We start from the raw sequence: 18,528 nt of genomic DNA, 5'->3' as shown, positions 1-18,528 counted from the left end.
GCAGCTGGCACGGGCTGGGGCTTGCCTCCCAAAATGGCACTGCATCTGGAACCGCCGGCTGCCCTTGGACAATCTCTCATCTACAGCTGCTGGATTTTCAGCCTATTGTTGCTGGATGTTTGTGTTTCCTCAGCTCAGTGCTGTGGGCAAATATGTAGTGGTGCTCTTGAGGAACTGTATTTGTTTTCTGTGGGCACAGGCGGCTGAAGCTCCCCTTCCCTCACCTCTCTGAGGTGTGTGCTGTGTGGCTCCTGGCCGCATGAAGGTTTTGGTGTGCAGCTCATGGGATCAGCAGTGTTGGCCCGTTTTGGTATGTGCACAGGTGCTGTTTGTGTTTCATGGGTACCAACATGATTTTGCACTTGGCTCGGGTCTTCTACCGGGCAGTGTTTCTACAGAAGATAAAGTTAGACCCTTTTGTAAAGAATGGCAAGTTTTCCACGTTAATGACTTGCAGGAGGTTTTTCTTTTCTTCCTGTATTTTCTGTTCTTTCCTTCCCAGCAGACCTTTCTAAGTATTTAATGTCTGGTTGGGGTGAAGGTGTGTTTTGTGTTCCTGGTGTTGGAGGAGCCAGGCTGGAGCAGCTCACAGCCACTGCTTTCTGTGCCTCTCGTGGTGCTGCTCCCTTGGTTGGTGTAAGGCAGGAATGCTTCTGCTGGCTGCTCATTCTGCATCAGGGGTTACTCAGGGTGGTTAGGAAACTGGAAACAATGCATATGGAGAATATTTTTCTAGTTGAAAGTCTGTTCTGAGACTCTGAAATTTGGCTAGCAGGTAAATAATCCCTCATAAAATGTAATAAGGCAAATGTGTGCTACCAACATGTAAACATGAAGTCTAGGTTTCTTCTGCTTCTTGGATGTCAGCTAGGGCTTGGTCACTGGCATCTTATTTTTCTGAGGGTGTGCTGTCTCCAGATTGAGATCTTTATTCCCCACTTCTTCCTGCTATTTATTATTTTTCAACACTCCTTCTGCCTCAGCGTATAAATGACGGCCAGCTTTTCTTTGCAGCGAAACAATTGTATTTTTCTGTCCTAAGTAAGCTTTTTTTTAAATCTGACACTACAGTCATTTTAAGTGCTGCCACTTGCCTTACTCAAAACAGGGTTATGTCAAGAGAAATCGTGCTGCTGCTTTTGTTTGTGTGGTAGTACTGTAATAGGAAAAGACTTGTTCTTGGTACAATGAATGCTGGTACACCAGAAATCCTGCTAATGATAGTGATTAATGGGTGCTGCTCAAAATAGCTATCACTGCTGATATGACTAATTGTGCTGTATGAAAAGAGCTCCTTTATTCCCAGTAATCTCAAGGTGTTTCTAGAGTTCTAGAGAAGTGTCTGATCAGTGCAGACAGGTACCTGCACAGGGAGATACAGAACCTGGAGTGTGGCAGCTCTCAGAGCTTGCTGCCGTGCTGCAGCACCAGTCAGGGCAGAGAATGAGCATTTTTTGTGGTGATTGTAGGTAGATAGAATATTATTACTGGGATTGGGTGTTAGCCAGTGCAACAACCTACGTGTGGCAAACAATGCCAGGGTATTGTTATTAGCTACAGAAGGGGTTTATGTTGAACATGAAAGATGACATTTCCAGCAGCATGGGTAACCTCATCACAGGGTGCTCTGCTGGGGCTGCCTCTGAGGGCAACTGGCGCTGCTGCACTTGACAGAACTGTGTTGTAATTGCTCTGCTCCTCCTAGAGCTAGGTGATGTGTCTGGGTGCCCTTCCCAGGCCTTTGCTGACAAGCTGCAGGCAATCCCATGCTTCTGGGCCACGGTGCATTCCAGGTTCTGTTTGAATTTTGTATGTGCTGGAAACTTAGTGGGGAATGTGGATCTAAACCATAGAAGGTCCTGTGTCTTGATACCTGTAAAATCTGAAATTCTGTCTTGGAGGATGAAAACATGTATTGAAAATTAAGTAGAATATGTTAAAGATGGGTTTCACACTCACGGAGAAGAAGCTTGAAGTTGTGTTTGTTGCACCTCTGGCTTTGTGTTTCTTCTCTTCTGCTGTTCATGTACCTCAAGACAGTTTTACATTAGGAGCTGTTTAGACGTTTGTCCTTTCAGCCATCAAAGAAGCCCTTAAGGTGTGTGTTGGGGAATAGGACATATTCCATTCACAAATTCTGCTTTGCAGGTGAATTGCCAATTTGGTCTGATAGGATTCCAGTCTTGTAATGTTCTGTGGATAAACTGGTTTAGTCCAGTCCTTGGATTTTGTCAAAATGGTGATTAAAGCGAGGAGAGAAAAAAAGAATTTTAAAATGGAACTTCAAAATGATGATTTTAGTAGTAATGAGGTGTGTTTCACTTCGAAGAGTACTAATGTGACTAGACAAATTGTTTTGAGAACTGTGATCTTGGAGTGTCAATCTGGTCTTACCCTGCTGTAATTAATGAATTAGTGTGTTGGTTATTTAAGATAAATTTTGGGGAATTGATCCGTGTGATTCTGTTAAGGTCACAAGCTTTGCACGAGGTGAACCAACTTCCAGGGATTCAGGCTGGAGTGCTTTGGAGTAAAAGAAAAAGGAGTGAGTGTGTGTGAGAAAAAGCAGAATAGAAGGTTTAGAAATGCTGGTCAGGCTTTGAAGAATGACAGAAAAGGGGAATACCAAGGAGCCCAGGTACAGCTGGGGGAGTCTTGGGATGTCTGTGAGTGCATGGGTGGGTCTGAGGTGGGGGTAGCTGAGGCTCTGTGAGCTTTCAGGCATCCTTGAGAGGCTGTGCAGCACGCCAGGCATTTTCCCAGCTGTGATACTGCATTCCATCGATGGCAAATTGGCTTCAGGCTGGTGATAACACATGGCAGCTTATCCAGCTCCAGTTGGAAGTGTGGTATTCCAGGACTTGGCTTTGAAGAACCATTTGCACTAAGGAAATAAATATTCTTCCTTCTAAGGAAAGCCCTTATAGGAGAACACAATAGCACTGACAGAATTTTTGCTGTATTAGCTAAAAAGCCAACAAAAAACTTAGAAAAAAAATTTGCTGTAGAGTAATTGCCCATGTTTTATTGTTAGGGTCACATTGACAAAATAATGCCTTAGGAAACATCTTTACAATGCATCCCTAAATTGTGACCAATTCCTGCTTATGTTTTTAGTAACAGTTTCTCCCTGAAATATCTGATGAGTATTTTCTGGTTTAGGCTAGCTAGATTTTCATTGTTCCTTCTTCATGATCTTTTGTTGCTGATTTTCTAACAGTTTTCTGCTTTTTCAAGTGGTTGGGGGTTTGGGGTCAGTGGGACTCTGTGGTTTATCAAGCATTATTACAGTGGGGTACTTGTCAAGCATTAACATTTTCTGTTAGCATTTCTGTACAACAGCATTGCAAAAGTTAGATTCTTTGGGAAATTTCAACAGGAGAATCCTTCCACCACCCTGTCGGGCACTCCTCATGTTGAGCTATTCTGTTTTTGTTCTTTCCTGCCACTACCTCTGTGCTGGTTAGAATGCTGTGAGGGAACATGTCAACTGGCTGTTTAATAGCAGTGTTTTAGGTGTGACTCTTGTTTAGTTGTGCTCTCAAAGCTGACATTTAAATGGTACTGTCCAATTATAGAAAATTCCTCGGGCTCTGTGTCGTGTACTCTGCAATCTGGGAGCAGAATAAATCTCCTCAACCTGAACAGCTTCTGAATGTAAGAGAAAGTTTGTTTCGCTTGATAGAAATAATAATTTTGAACTTAGTTTATTTAATGCTTTATTTTAATACATTTTGGGAACTCTAAAGCAGAGTTGTAGAGGAGAGGGTAGGAGAAGAGCAGGAACAGGGGACTTCCTTTTTTCCATTTCCACAGGCATCTCTAGTGTGATTCATTCATGTGAGGGTTGTCTACCAATGAAATTTATCTCTAATTCTGTCAGTAACTGAGTGATTTTAGTTTCCAAGTAGATTACCTGACTGTCATAACTGGTGTGTTTGTGAGTTTCTGGATGGTGTTGGGAATTCCTCTGGATTTACTGAGGTAAAATGAGACCCTTTAAAGCATGTGCACATGATTTGTCTCATACCAGGATATCCAGGGCAATGATACTAGGCATTTTTAATGAAAGTTGAACTTCGTGCTCTTCTGTACATATCACAGAAGTTGGCTGTGTACCTGAGAACACTTTGAGTCCAAGCACAAGGACTTCCCTGGAGAAAGATAAAGCAATGGATGTCTGCAGCTCACATTCCAGGAAAATCTGGAGATCTTTCCTAAGAGTCTAAGTACAAGGTAACATTTTTTTGAAGTCCCTTAAAATATTTGTAGCTGGTAATCTCATCCTGAAGAAACCAGATATTCTTTTTATGTGATCATGTAACAAAACTGCTGAAAAGCAGAGAGAGCTGTGGTGCCTAGGAAGGACACACAGAAATACAGCTCTTCTTGAAAGATTCTTCTCATGTTTGCATCCTCCCAGCTGCAGTGACAACCTGGGGAATCACAGGGGAAGGAACACAGGGGGTAAATGTAATTCTGTGCCACACTCCAAAAGATTTGAGGAACGTAACCTCTTTCTGGTGACTATTTCAAAATGTTTCTCAGAATGCCGTTTGCAAATCTTGCACCAGATGATTTTGTATCATGTGGAAGGAGGAAGGATGCAAGGAGGAAGAGGGTACCTAAAAATGCTATTCTTCCAGTTCTGTGTGTTCTTCTTCAGGGCAACTTCGGTGTAGGCTGAGTTTGTAATCTGCAAATACTCAGTTTGTCAAATGCAGGTAAAAATGAAGAAGGTATTCATCATTTGTTAGAGGCCCCTGTGTTTGTAAAAAATGGAAAGATGCTGAGCAGAGATGATTCTTGGTGAGAGGGAAGAGCAGCAATGCTGCTTGTGGTCTGCAGCTCTTGGCCCAAGCAGGCGTCAAGGCCAGGTGGTGTGGAGCAGCATTAACTCAAACTGTGTGAGGACATTGTTCCAGAATCCTGCCTCATCAGTGCATGTTTCTGAGCTGCAGAATAAACTTTATTTAGCCTCTTACCAAACACATAGTTAGATATTTATCTGTGGTTTTTCGGCTGAGCAACACAACTTGCAAATATTTAAATAATAAGGCAATAAGATCAACCCTTTCTGCTATATGAGATAAGCATTTGCAAGCAAGTGATGCAATCAAAAACTTTAATATGATGATAAAAAATAGATCTCCTCCTAAATATGCATGAAAAATGAAAGGCTTTAATTTACTAAATAAACAGAATGAAGAAACTTGGTAATGATCAGAATTTTGTTACTGAGTTCAGTTGTGAGTGGTGCAGATGATACCAAAACTGTTGTTGGCAGGAGAGCAGAGGTGTGAGTGGCTGTTTGGGCATCCCTTACATACAGAGAGCAAACTGGGCATCCTTCAGTAACTCAGAGTGCAGTACAAATAAATTGTCCTTCCACCTGTGTGAATAGGTGCACATCTTTTGATAGAAACAAGGTGAAGGCTTTGGTAGTGTTACACTTGTTTTGGCTGTTTTCAGCCAAAACAAAGAGAAGTTGCTGAAGTTTATGTATAGAAGAGCAGAGTAGGTCAACCAAAAATTAAATTTCCTAAAGTAATGCAAGTGTATGTGAACTTGTAGTTCTGCTTATTTTTGTTTCATGCTGATAAAAATTGTATGGAGTCCTGGAAAGAAATGTCAGGTTTTAGAACCAAACCCTGAAAAACAAAGCATGTTATAGGAACGTTCTGCTTTTGGGAACCTGCTTGGCTCTGTATTAAAATGTTGGAGAAGTCCTTACTCAAAGGAGTCTTTCTGTCTGTCTTGTATTGCTTTCAGAAGGAGAATGAAAACATTTTTTTTTGAGCAATCCTATTAGATCTCATAATAAACTTCTTTGTGTAAACATTGCAATAATTTCCAGGGCAACAGATTGTGGTGTTGAATTCAGCACTTTGACCTCATTCCAGGCCCAAAGAGGAGCAAACCGTGTAAAGTTTTAGGCAGGTATTACAAAATAACTTTGGTAATTAGCAAATTTTATATAAAACTTGGCTATGAATTTAACACAGACTTGTTCATACCTCCTTCTTAGCAAAGATATTCTACAGATCCAGATTATCAGCGCTAATTTAAATGTTGTCTTTCACATGAATGGCTATTTCAGTTTTAAGACCAAATGCTGGGTTGTGGGACAGTGTAAGCTCTGGTTTGGCAGTCTCTGGTCAAGTGCACTTAGAGCTTTTTCCATGTGGCAAAGTGGTACATCTGACCTGTGCTATTTTGGAGTCAATCTGTTGCTTGCTTTAGTGGTTAGAAAAGTTCCTTGACTGGTTAAGTGAATCCGTTGCTCTGCAGATGTTTCTGGATATGAAATCTGTCGAAAACCACTAATGATACATTTTTTGTTTTTGTATAGGAATGTTACATTTTTGTGGTGATGAATTGGTATGATAGATTAAATCTGTCGTTGACACACAAGATTTAGGGAAATGTTTTTTGGGTAAAGTGCATTTTCTCCCTTTGAAGATGCAGCAGGAAAAGAGCTTGTTTGGGGTTTTTTTTTCTAATCTTAGATTCTGGAATGGTTGGGTTGTAGGAGGTTTGACTGGGGTTGTCTGATACAGACAGACAAATGAATAACAGACCATGGTTTGCTCTGTGCTCGTGCTTCTACTGAACATGGGCTAGAAGATGAGAGTTCCTGTGTGTGCCCTCCTTTTCCACACTCCAGTGATCAGCAGGTGCCTGGCAGATGCCAGGAGCTGTCCCTCACTCAGGAGGTGCCAGCTGGGTGCTGTGTGTTTGGGTGTTTCTGAGGGCTGTCCTTGGCCAGGTGTGTTAGGTGAGCACTATGGTGTGGGAATTGCTCTGGCTAGCAGGGGCCAGGGCTGAGGAGCTCCTCTGCCTTTAAAGGTACAGGATATAAGTTTAATTTGTTTTTTTAATTTGCTCTTAAACAGCTGCACAGTTTGTTGTTTGTGCAGAGCATTGATGGGGGATTGTGACAATTTGCAGTGATTTTTACACTAAGCTTCTGAGGACATGTCTGTAGATTGGCATGGAACATGTAGATTCAGGTTCCTCTGTCCTTACCCCTCTTGTTCATGATTCCCTTGCACTTAGGGGGATTATTGATGGAAATGTCTGTCTGTCTGTTGATGGAAATGTCTGCCTTCTCGTGTGTTTCAGCATCTTTTGCTGTGTTTGAAAGGCTTTCATGGCCCTTGACTTTGTACAGTGTGAGAGATGAAGAAGACTGCTGCTGGTTTTATATGACTTGGCTTTATATGACTTTATATGACATTTGGCTTAATGTTGTCATTTGTTCTTTTTCCTGAGACATTCACATTTTTATGGGGCTTTTTTTCAGCTTCACATTGCAGCCAGTGGGTGCTTTTCTCTGATGTCATGTGTTGTTAGTGGTATTTTAAGTCACATTCTGAAACAGGAGAAAATGACATATTTCAGTCAGCTGCTTTCTGCTAAAAGGTTGTGTCTGTATTTTGTTCTGAAATTGTTGTAGGACAGATGAAGCAGTTTCTTTCCAAAAATTCTTGTGCTTTCAGGGAGGCAATATATTGTGTCTTCTTTGCATATGCTGTTTGATATATTCTGGTCTGGGGCATGTGTTGATTGTATTTTGCTGCACATGAAATGAAAGACCAACAAAAACAGGTCTAATATAGTTTACTAAATTTTCTACACTACATAATAATGCTCCTTTTCCTTTTGACTTAAAGCTTTGTAAGTGATTCAGTCTTCATAATCATGAGTGTTCCCAGGAAGGTGGGCTGTATTTTGATTCAGATGTTCAGTGCGTTGAAGAATAAATTATAATACGAATTCAGGGCATCTTGCATATTGCATCTATGCTAAATATTTTTCTCTAAAATGAATTCTAATGTGAGCTAAGTTAAACTGGTATAATTTGGAGCAGTAGACTTTAGGCAAAATTGGAAGTAGCTCTGTGTGAATATTGATTATTGTGCTCAGTAGCATGTGAAAAACCTCATCGTGCCTCAAAGCACTGTTGCCTTAGTGGACTTAAAATCCTTTATTTAGCTGTTGCTAAGGATTTGTGTTGAGGATTTTTAAAATTTCTTCTTTTACATCACACTATTGGCCTAAAGTGCTGTAGCTCAGTGGCTTTCCCTGGCCTTACATTGTCACAGGCAGGTGGTGTTTTGGACAAAGGATGGTGGGTTTCTGTCTGACACAGTCCAAACCTTGTGGTCTCAGAGGATCCACTTCATACATTCTGAAAAAAAGCAGGGAATGGGAATTGCAGCTGCAGAATAACCCTCAGAGGAGGGAAGCACCTGACAAAGATGACTTAGATGTATCAGTGTGTGTCCTCAGGTGTGAGATACCTTTGTCTTCACTGCTGGGTGTTCCAGCACAGCAGGTCAGCTGTTGTGCACCTCTCTGGTAAGAACCAGCATTTACAGCACTAATACTTCAAAAGTGATGCTTTGTAGGTGGTGTGAAGGGAAGAACTGGTTTTTGTGTTCTCTGGTGAAATGACTTCTTTCCTAAAACTGCTGCTCCATGTTCTTCCTTATGGAAGATGCTGCCTCACCCTGGGCTGGTGGTGAGCTGAAGGTTGTGTGCCAGGTACTTGTGGCTTACTTGCACTTACACTGCAGTGCCTCTCCTTTTTTTTGTTTGTTTTCTTTTCTTTGTTAAGAATGTTGGGTTTTGTTAAATAGGAGAAGACTGTAGTAAGAACCACAGCAAAGCAGTTACTCATAGTCATGAACTCAATAAGTAATTGAGAGAGACCATTCAATGGAATCTTTTAGAACTACAAATATTAGGTAAGAAACCTTTTATTAATAACAAGCTTAAATCTGTCACTTTTCCCAAAAGCATGTGATATGACAAGGGAGAATGGTCTTTGCTGAGTGGGGGGTAGATTTAGATTAAATATTAGGAGGAAATGATGCCCTGTGGGGGTGCTGAGGCCCTGGCACAGGGTGCCCAGAGAAGCTGTGGCTGCCTCACCCCTGGAAATGTCCAAGGCCAGGTTGGATGGGCCCTTGGAATAACCAAGGATAACTGGGAGAGTGGAAGGTGTCCTAGCCATGGCAGGGGTGGGATGAGATGGGCTTTAAGGTTCTTCCAACCCAAAACATTCTGTGAATCCAGGATAAGTCAGGTATTTACAACATTGGTGAAGGGTAAAAATCTCTGTGCCACAAGATGTTTTCATTGATGCTTTTTCTTGAGTAGTTATCTTCTAGGTGCTTACTAGTAGAGGTTGCTTAATTTAACATTGAAATAGTTTTAGTTGTAGTAAATAAGTGTCAGTTTGGACTAATAAAAATCCATTGTTGTGACCAAAGTGTGGACAAAGAAATGACCCCTAAACAGAGTGTATGCTTCAACTTCAGAGACAAAGAAATGCCAGCATAATCACCTGAAAAATATGAAAAGCAGTCCATGGAATAATTCCTATTTCAGACAGAGAATAAAACATTAGCTCTAAGAGGAGCTAAGGTTCCATTTTACAAGTGACTCTGCTCTTTAAAGTGATTTTCTGATAGGCATGCAGCAACTCAGAAAGCAGCAGGATGCCTCACTAATAGCATTTGAGAGCCCTAAAATATAGTTTCATCTGAATTTTGAATATTGCTATATTGATATGCTGTAAAAAAAACCATCAGTTTCATTGCCAGGCACAGAATCATCTCCATTTTTTATGCTGCTGAATCCAGTCACTGTCCTTTCCCCCTGTGCTTATTTTTGTTCTTACTTTTAGTTTTACTTCTTTTTTTCCTGCTTTAAACTTTAATTGCCATATAAAACTCTCCTGATTGTATGTGTTAGTGAGGATTGGAATGTTAGCTGAAAGATGGGGAGAGGACTCTGCCATGCTGAAAATGCAAAAGAGTTCCTGTTATTGTTACTCAGTTTGGTGCGAGTTAGTGTCCCTGGGGCAGCTCAAGCACTGCTCAAACTCTCCTTGCTTCATGGAAATGCACAAGTGGTAGCAGAGGATAAAACCCCTCGGTGTATCCAATAATACTCTGATTGTGGTTAGTCCCAGTTCTGTCTTTAGAACACATTGTTCCTAATAAAATAAATGCACAAAGTGGTATGGCCTGCTCCAGCTGCACAGTGTTACTGGATGCTTTGAAGGAAGGTAATTATTTGATTTATTTCTAGACTTGAAATTTTGAGAAAATGTCTCATTGAAATCCGACTCCCTCAGTGGGCAGAGCAGGAATTGTGCAGTGTGCACGTAGCAGGCATTGTTAGGTGCATGCAGAAAATCCATATTTTGTATTGCTGTGGGTAAAACCAGATCTATAAATACCTCAGTGTGTAGTAAGGATGCTTGTCTGATGCTGTGGGGTTTAACTGGCTGGAGTTAATCTGAAAATAGGGAAAAGAAATTGCCAATAGACCCGTGTTGTTGAATTGGAAGTAAAAAAGCAGGATATGTTTTTAGTGTTCAGAATTTGCAGGAAACTCCAAGTTATTAATAGAAATGGAGAAAATAATTGTAGTGTAGAAAATCCCTGTAGTGTTCCCTGAGAGGTTTCTACAGATACATATTGTGGGCTTATGTAGAATATAACTGTAATTGCCTAACAGAATAATTCTAAAAGCAGAGCAAAATCCTTACAGAGCTGTAGAAGGAAGGAGTATTGGTGCAGTAGGAACACAGCTCCCTATATTTTTCCCATCTAGCACTGTGGGGAGCAGGAGTGGATGGAAATCCTCCTGCAGGAGCATTTGCTGCTTTGTTTGGTTGTGCTGCAGCCATTGGCACTTTCTGCTGCCATCAGTAATTCAGGGGCACAGGACACACAGGTTCAGGTTTTTATCAGAGCCTGCCTGATGGGGAAAATGTGGAAGAAGGGGCATTATCATTAAATACAGAATGTAATAAAGAACTTCAGTGCAAGTTGAAGCCTTAGATATCAAGGTCCAGCAGCAGGGCTCTTCCCAACCACCTCATTGTTCCCTGGGCTCTGTTACTTTGCTGCTTATCTTAAACCAGATGCAAGAAGAAATTTTTTCCTAAATAATAATTTCACTTCCCTTCTCCAGAGCCATTGTGGAAGTTGTTGTTTCCATAATATTGAGTATGAAGGGCATGGACATTGAGTTTTGTCCAGAGTGAGCTGTGTGAGTGCTGTGTGATGGTCCCACTGGGGCTGGAGGGATTTGGAAGCAGTAAGTGTGTGGGAAGGTCTTAGCTGAGGTCTGTGTTCAGGTGGAAGATTCTTAGCTGAGCTCTGTGTTCAGGTAGAAGATTCTTAGCTGAGCTCTGTGTTCAGGTAGAAGATTCTTAGCTGAGCTCTGTGTTCAGGTAGAAGATTCTTAGCTGAGCTCTGTGTTCAGGTAGAAGATTCTTAGCTGAGCTCTGTGTTCAGGTGGAAGATTCCTGCTGTGGTTCCTGGGGGTGGATCTGCAGTGCCCTCCCTGGCAGGGAGCTGTGAGCTCAGCCAGGTGTGCCAGGAGTTTGTGGCAGGCAGAGTCACAAGGCACAGTGGCCAATTCAGTGTTTATTAGATCACATTGGTGTCCTTGTAGATCATACTTGCTAGTTGAAATGGAGTTGTTACATTAATTTTAAGCATTATTTTAATGACTGTTGTTAAGTATCAAAGGAAGGCATCAGGCACTGGGTGCTCAGTGTCCCTGTCACCCTGCCCCAGCCTGGACAGCAGTGATGGCAGCACTGCCCCCAGCACCTGCTGGTGCTCCAGTGCTCCAAGTCAAAGGCTGATTTTTCAAAAAATAGTTCTCAGGTTTTCTTTCAGAAATTAAAAAAACCTGCTAAATTTTCAGTGAGTTTCAAAGCTTTTCATGAGCTCATTAGTAATTTGAGTGTTTCCTCTAAAGGATTGTGTGTTGGAAGGGTTGTTTTGACTCAGTTGAATGTGCATTGCATGCTTTATTGGAAATGAAGGCACAGATTAGCATGCAGCTCCAGCCTGCAGCAGTGACTGTGCTCCAGGAGCCCTTGCTCTGTGAAGTAATGATTTTTAAATGGTGTCACGTATGGATTCACTCTGCTGCAACTTGGGTTTCATTCTTTATGACTAATGAAGAATATTGTTAGCATAACTAAAACCACCTATGCTGTGTTCCCACAAGTTTGTGAAAGATGGGAGTGGAAACAGTGCTGAAAAATTAAAGACTTTACTGCTGTCCTCAGTGAAGACTTAGAATTGCTTCAGTACCTTTCATAGTAAAGGCAGAGACTGTGGGAAAATTAACTTATGTTTACATTGACAAGCAATATTATATTCTTTAAATGATGCATTTTATAACTCTGGTGTCCATAAAATGCTTAATTAATTCAGTGTTTTGAAGTAGCTGGGTTTTGGACAGTGCTGTTGTGATACTCTTTTTCCATTTGACTAACAGTATCCTTTTGAAAACATATTTTCACATATTTTCCTAGTGGCATGATAAATTTTTGTGGTTGTCATTCATTGACATGAGAATCTCAGTGAGGATTTTTCAAGATGCTTTGAGTCCTTATTTTGAGGTGTGGTAGAGAAGTTTTCAAATGTTGACCTTTAAGACTCAATGAAGTTGCCATTCAAAATATGAGTTTATAACATCATGGTTTTGCTGAGGCATGAGGCAGTCCTGACTTGTATTTCTTTATGTTGACAGTGTAATTTTATTCATTTTTTTTTTTTAAAGAAAGAAAGTATTGTTATCCCCCAGGAGTCACTTAGGAATGAATCTCGGGGGCTGCTCCTGTCATTGATAACTTTTGTTTTATGGTACCCAGTGGTGGATAAATGTGTTAATGAAGTGACTCTTGACTTCACAGTTTCTCTGTTGTTTTTCACTCCATTCCAAAATCCAGCTCTGCTACCTTAAGAAGTTCTCACTCTTGATTTTCTCTAGTCTGGTATGTGTTCACTTATCTACTTCTATTCTTAATTGCTGGAGGCAGTCCTCCCACTTACACTGTTGGATTTGTGTGGAGCTGGTAAGAAATTGAAATGATGCCCTGCTGAGAATAGGATGGAAGCTGAAGGAGTGGGAGAGAGAAGTAGAACAAACTGATGGTATTTACTAGAACTGCCTGTGCAGAATGGTGTGAAACAACCCATATTGATTGTCAAGCACATTGATAAGGTATATATGTAAAAAAATTAACATATCGTGTCCTAACACTTAATGTCATGGTTCAAGGATCATTCCTCTTTCTTAATTTTGCTTCTGTGGTCAACTTGTCCTGTAACTGTTCATGTCTGAAATACAATTTGGAAAGTCATTTTGTGAAGTACTAGCGGCAATTTCTTTGCTGTTAGCATCCTAGGCTGGCTGAGTCTCTGATTAATCAAATCATATCAGTATAGTTGGCTTTGTTCTGAAAAACTTGGTGTGTTTTGAGGTGTGGGTCCATGGGAATTCCCTTTTTCCCCCCAATGTCAGTGAGGGTAATCCCTAAGGGGTAGGGAGCAGGTTGGGTGGGCACAGCCCTGGCTCAGCTCCCCTCACTCCTGGGAGCTTCCTGGGGCTGAAATCCTCATTTTGGGGTGGGCTCAGCATGGCTGCTGCTAACCCAGCTCCCCTCACTCCTGGGGTGATTCCTGGGCTGAAATCCTCATTTTGGGGTGGGCAGAGCCGTGCTCAGCATGGCTGGTGCTAACCCAGCTCCCCTCACTCCTGGGGTGAGTCCTAGGCTGAAATCCTCATTTTGGGGTGGGCAGGGCTGTGCTCAGTGTGGCTGCTGCAAACCCAGCCCTGCTTGTACCTCTTGGCAGCTTCTGGCCATGTCAGGCTGCAACCTCCAGCCTTGGGATGTGTCCTGGAAACTTCTTGTTTTTCAGCACTTCGGAGACAGAGGAACCTTTTTCATTCCTCTGGGAGCTGTGGTGTGTCAAAGTGCTTTTGTGGGAGAATTTGTTCGTGGAAAAACATTTGCCCTAGCAACTGTACAGATGGGTATAATTGGTAAAAATAGGAAAGAGGGTTATGGATTGTGGTCATTAATTAAAAGTGGAGATCTTGACCACTGCCATTGTGGCCTAGATGGGTGCCTGGTCCAGTAGGGCACTTTTAATTGGCTTTGTTTAGCAGAAGTTACAGAATCAATGACAAACATATTTTGTCATTGCAAAAACCCAAACCAGTTAAGGCAAAGTTCTCCTAAAGAGATGGTGTCAGATGAGATTTTGTAACAAACCCCTGTAATTTGTAGGACTTTAACCTAATGTCCATAGATAGTCTCTCAAGTATGAATAATTGCTGGCAGTTAATGCTCTGCATTGCAAACTGCCCTGAAGTGCAGATCTGTTGTATTTTAAGGTCTTTAGATAAACCTTCCAACAAATTAAGCTGTTTCTGTGCAGTGGAGTACTGACAGTCGTGTTTAATATCTTTACCAGAGAAAGCTTTAAACCTATATTGTATAAATACATTGTTTCTAATGCTCTTAAAAGCAATGTTAAATTGTCCTCAACAAGAAACATATGGCCATAAATTCTGACATACTCCATGCTCTGTCCTGACTGTCGGAAGCAGAGTGTGCAATGTGGAGGATATTTAATTTAAAAAATTGGGATAAGGGTCGTGAATTGTACGCTAGAAATAGAAAATAAGATTAGAGGTTATGTTTCAGGCATGGAGCTGTCTCTGGGGGGGAACAGAACAAGGTTACTTCAAGGTTTGGAGCTTGGCTGGGGGATGGGAGAAGGGAGGAAATCCAGCAGTGGCTAAAAATGGTGCCTGGGGGAGTTTGTAGTAATGCACACAATAGGAGTTGCCAGGCTGAGGAATTGCCCTGATGCTGAGCCTTGTGCATTGTAGCCTTTTCCTTGCTGGTGCCAGATTAGTCATGGGCAGTGCTTGGTACCAGAGGGGGGGTCCTGGCAGCAGCACAGACAGTCCTGGTGCTGAAAAGGTCACTTTCTCTAAACCTGATATGGGGAAATGTGTTTGGAATGTGCCTGGCCAAATCCATGGTGGAAGCATCAGCTGGTATTGAGACATTGCTTAAATGTATTTGGCATCTTTGCAATGTCTTGTGGCTGGCACAACTTCCCTATGTCACTGTTGGGGCAGCAGAAAAGCCCTTTGTCAACAAAAGCTGCTGGGAAGGAGTGTCAGCATGGCTTGAGTCACCTAAATTGCATTTAACTGAAGCTTAGTCTTTCATGTTGCTAATAAATGTTAAGTATAATTGACACATCAGAAGATGCCACTTAAAATTTTAAATGTTTCTGTCCTGTCTTAGTTTGTGAACAAAATCCAGCTCTTTTAAGGAGTGTGGAGTGGTCTCCTAGCATGTATTTGGTCAGGTGTGGGCTTGGGATCTCCCATTGGGTGTGTGCCACTGGTGGGACCTGATGCTTCAGGGGAACACACCTGAGGTGTCAGAAGTATCTACCAAATAATCAAAGTTTAAGTCTCCAGGTTTGCCTCTGGATGTTGTATTTCTACTGCATAGATCAGTCCCATTGTGTTAATTTGTTTTATGGATTAAAACATTACATTTGTTTCTCTTTCAAAATGCATTATACCAGCATAAATATCCCATTGTATCCTCTGCTGCACAAAAGAGTTCTTGCACAACCCAGTGCAGAAATATTTGGCACATAACCTGGTGACAAATCATGCCCATGATTGAGGGCTTAGTTGTTTATATAAAACTCTCGGTACTTTTAATTTCAGGACGTGCTAAAGTGGTGTGACTGTGTTTTATATATTGTAGATTAGATTGATAAATATTTAACTACTGATGATTTTATTGGGAAAGATTTGAGAGTTCTTTGGTGAATAATTTTCAACCTAAGAACAAGGCAGTTTTTTTTAAGGCAAAAATCCCATTCCATCAGTATTTCTGTGCAATCAGTGTGAGTGCTGAGTGCCTTTCCCTGCTGTATAGTTACTGCAGAGCTCAGGGCTGGGAGGGAGGAGAGTGCCAGCAGAATTCTGTGTATGCATTTGTTAGCAAAGAGCTCTTGGGGACGTTATTTATACTCCTTGGTAGCATCTACCCCAGATTTATTTTCCAAATGTGTAAATTTGTTTGTATTGAAAGAAATTAACTTTGTTTTTAAGAATGTTAACTCTGTTTTGAATTGTTAAAATATTAAAATACTTGCTTTTCTTAATAAAAGGAAAATAAGCTAATTTTCATTGGAAAAGCATATAAAATGTAAACCCCAGGTAACAATTGCTTTTGAAGAGAGGCATTTCTTACAGCTTTCTCTGTGCAAGGAGTGGATGGAGGGGACCCAGGGCTGCTGCAGAGTTCCTCATTGTGCAGCTTTTTGATGCTGACCTGTGGCTTATTTTGGCATTTGCGTTGTGTGGATGAAAGGCAACAAACGATGGTGTGACTGAAATAGCAGGTGGGATTACTGATGGAGGGCACTGGAATGTGGGTCTGAGCACTGGGAGCTGCTGCTGGGGCAGGCAGAGGATCCTGTGTGCCCAGGGTGTGCCTGAGCCAGCTGCTGACAGCACCTGCAGAGCCTTGAGCAGCTCCTAGGAGCTCCCAGCTCCTTTTCAGCTGTGTGCTGTGCAGAGCAGCCAGATAAGCACTGAGCTCTGGGTGGTCTCCAAGGGGGAGATGTTGCAGGTGGCAAGTTTGGGCTCTGTCTTTTCCTTTGGATTTGTATTAGAGATTTATAAACTGGAAGGGTGCTATATTTGATCTTATAATTAATCCTATTTTGGCCCCAGCTACGCAAGATGAGTTAGGGCTATTTTAAAAATCTCATCTATATTTAATTAAGCTTTAAAAATTCTGGCCTTAATGAGGAGGTGAATTCTGTGCCCAGGACACACAAGCAGCTTTTTTGATCAGGAAAAATGAGGAAAGGTTATGAAGTATGCATGTTACTGCTCCTACTTTGCTAATCTTTATGATCTCAAATTTCTTGTCACCACTGTTCCTTCATCAGCTACAGAGATTAGCTCTACATATGATAATATATTACAAACCCTAGATTTGTTAGAAATAAAGCATTTTGACAGTTCCAAAAGTCTCCTGTTACGGAAGTCTAGTTCAAGAATGATTTTTAGAATTAAAGTGAAACTACTCAGCTACTGCTATTTATGGAATTGCTATTTACAGTGCTATTATGCTTTTATAGTATTATGTACACACTAGTGTTTGGTTTTGTTAGGGGAGGGAGGCTGTAATTCACACTGGATTGCTCTGGTTTATTCATATCCTGTGACAGTGAATCAGATACTGCTGGCTATATACAGACTGAATTGCCAGCCAGCTTTGGGCCCAAATATGGTAAACATAATTATGTTCATTTGCTGTAAAAATACATTCTCCTTAGTTTAACATTTTCATGATTACAGTTTTCTGGTAATTCCATAATTTTCAGCATGAGAGGGATATGAAAGGCGTAATCATCATGTCTCTCTCTTCAGTGGAGAAGATAGTTTGTTTTCCTGGGCAGAACTCCAGCTGTTCAGTGATGAATTTACTGCTGCTCAAATACAGTGAGCCCATAAAGCATTTGGAAAGGCTGTTCCTGGGACAGGAGCTGTGCTCTGGAGACAGAATCTCTGTGTGCACAAACAGCAAAACCCCGTGGCTGCCACTGTCCTGGGCATTGAGGGGATGTGCTGATGTCAGATTTCTGATATGGACTCCTGTTCATATTTTTGGAAATGAAATTAATATAATTTCAGAATACTTATCCTTCTCAAGTAGGAGACTTTGAATGAATGAGTTGGGAGAGCATTAAGATAAAGCTCCTACTCTGTACTGAAGGGAATAAATATTGGTAAATATTGGATTAGGTTTTAATTTCAGTCACAAAGGAGTGTTTGTGGTAATAGTTATTAAATGAGAAAGAGGATAGTTTCCTCATGGTAGATAGTACATGCTGGTGTGCCATTTCATTTATAGAAGGGGGTTAGGATTAGTACATTTAATGCAGCTAAAAAAGTGCATTTGCAGGGTTTTTTCATTGCTTTGATGTAGTCTGGTATTGAGAATGTTGTAGATGAATTCTGTGGCAAGTGTTGAGAATTCAGGAGCAGCACAGTAATTTGGGTGAGGAAAGATTGTTGATGTTGAGTTACTCCAAATGTTTTGAAAGCTTTCATCATCCTTGCTGCAAACAGGCAGAAAAAAATCACATACAGGCTTTACAGGATTTGCTGTACATAATCTGTCTCATGTTTCTAGTACTCAGAACTTCCTTCTTCATAGAAGAGCTTTAAATGTGTGGATGAGCTATAATTTTCTCTGCCTTGAAATACTACTTTTATCCAGCACCACTAAATTGAAATGACTGAAGTGACTCTGAGTTTGGCTTTTTAAAGTTGTATAGCATCACAAACTCTTAAAGCAGTTTGGCTTAGGGATGTTTGTTTCAGTGGGAAAATTCAAACGTGTGTGTGCTGGGAAGTGCAAGTCCTGGGGCATTTCTGAAACGTGGGATCTGTGTTTGCAGGAGCAGCAGCAGGGCTGCAAGGCTGAGAGGGAGCAGCTGAGCTGGATGAGGAAATGTTTCTGTTTGCAGAGGAGTTGTAAACAGTGTGTCCTTGTGGCACTTGTGTTCACTGCCTTCGGTGGGTGCTGGGGGTGGAGAGAGTGACAGAGTAAAAGTGGCTGATTCAGGCTCCAAAATGGAT

The 18,528-nt window shown here is 41.4% G+C and overlaps 1 protein-coding gene across 1 annotated transcript in view; it reads left to right on the top strand.

The window, feature by feature from the left end:
* Positions 1-18,528, top strand: part of GARRE1 (granule associated Rac and RHOG effector 1) — a 60,387-nt gene that overhangs the window by 1,150 nt on the left and 40,709 nt on the right. The gene's annotated exons all lie outside the window — the stretch shown is intronic.

Source organism: Melozone crissalis, unplaced genomic scaffold (genome assembly GCF_028551555.1).
Source record: "Melozone crissalis strain CALT ecotype California unplaced genomic scaffold, PUWL_Pcris_2 ptg000007l_1, whole genome shotgun sequence".
In the NCBI taxonomy this organism is placed as follows: domain Eukaryota; kingdom Metazoa; phylum Chordata; class Aves; order Passeriformes; family Passerellidae; genus Melozone; species Melozone crissalis.
This window is presented reverse-complemented; position numbering and strand designations above follow the sequence as displayed.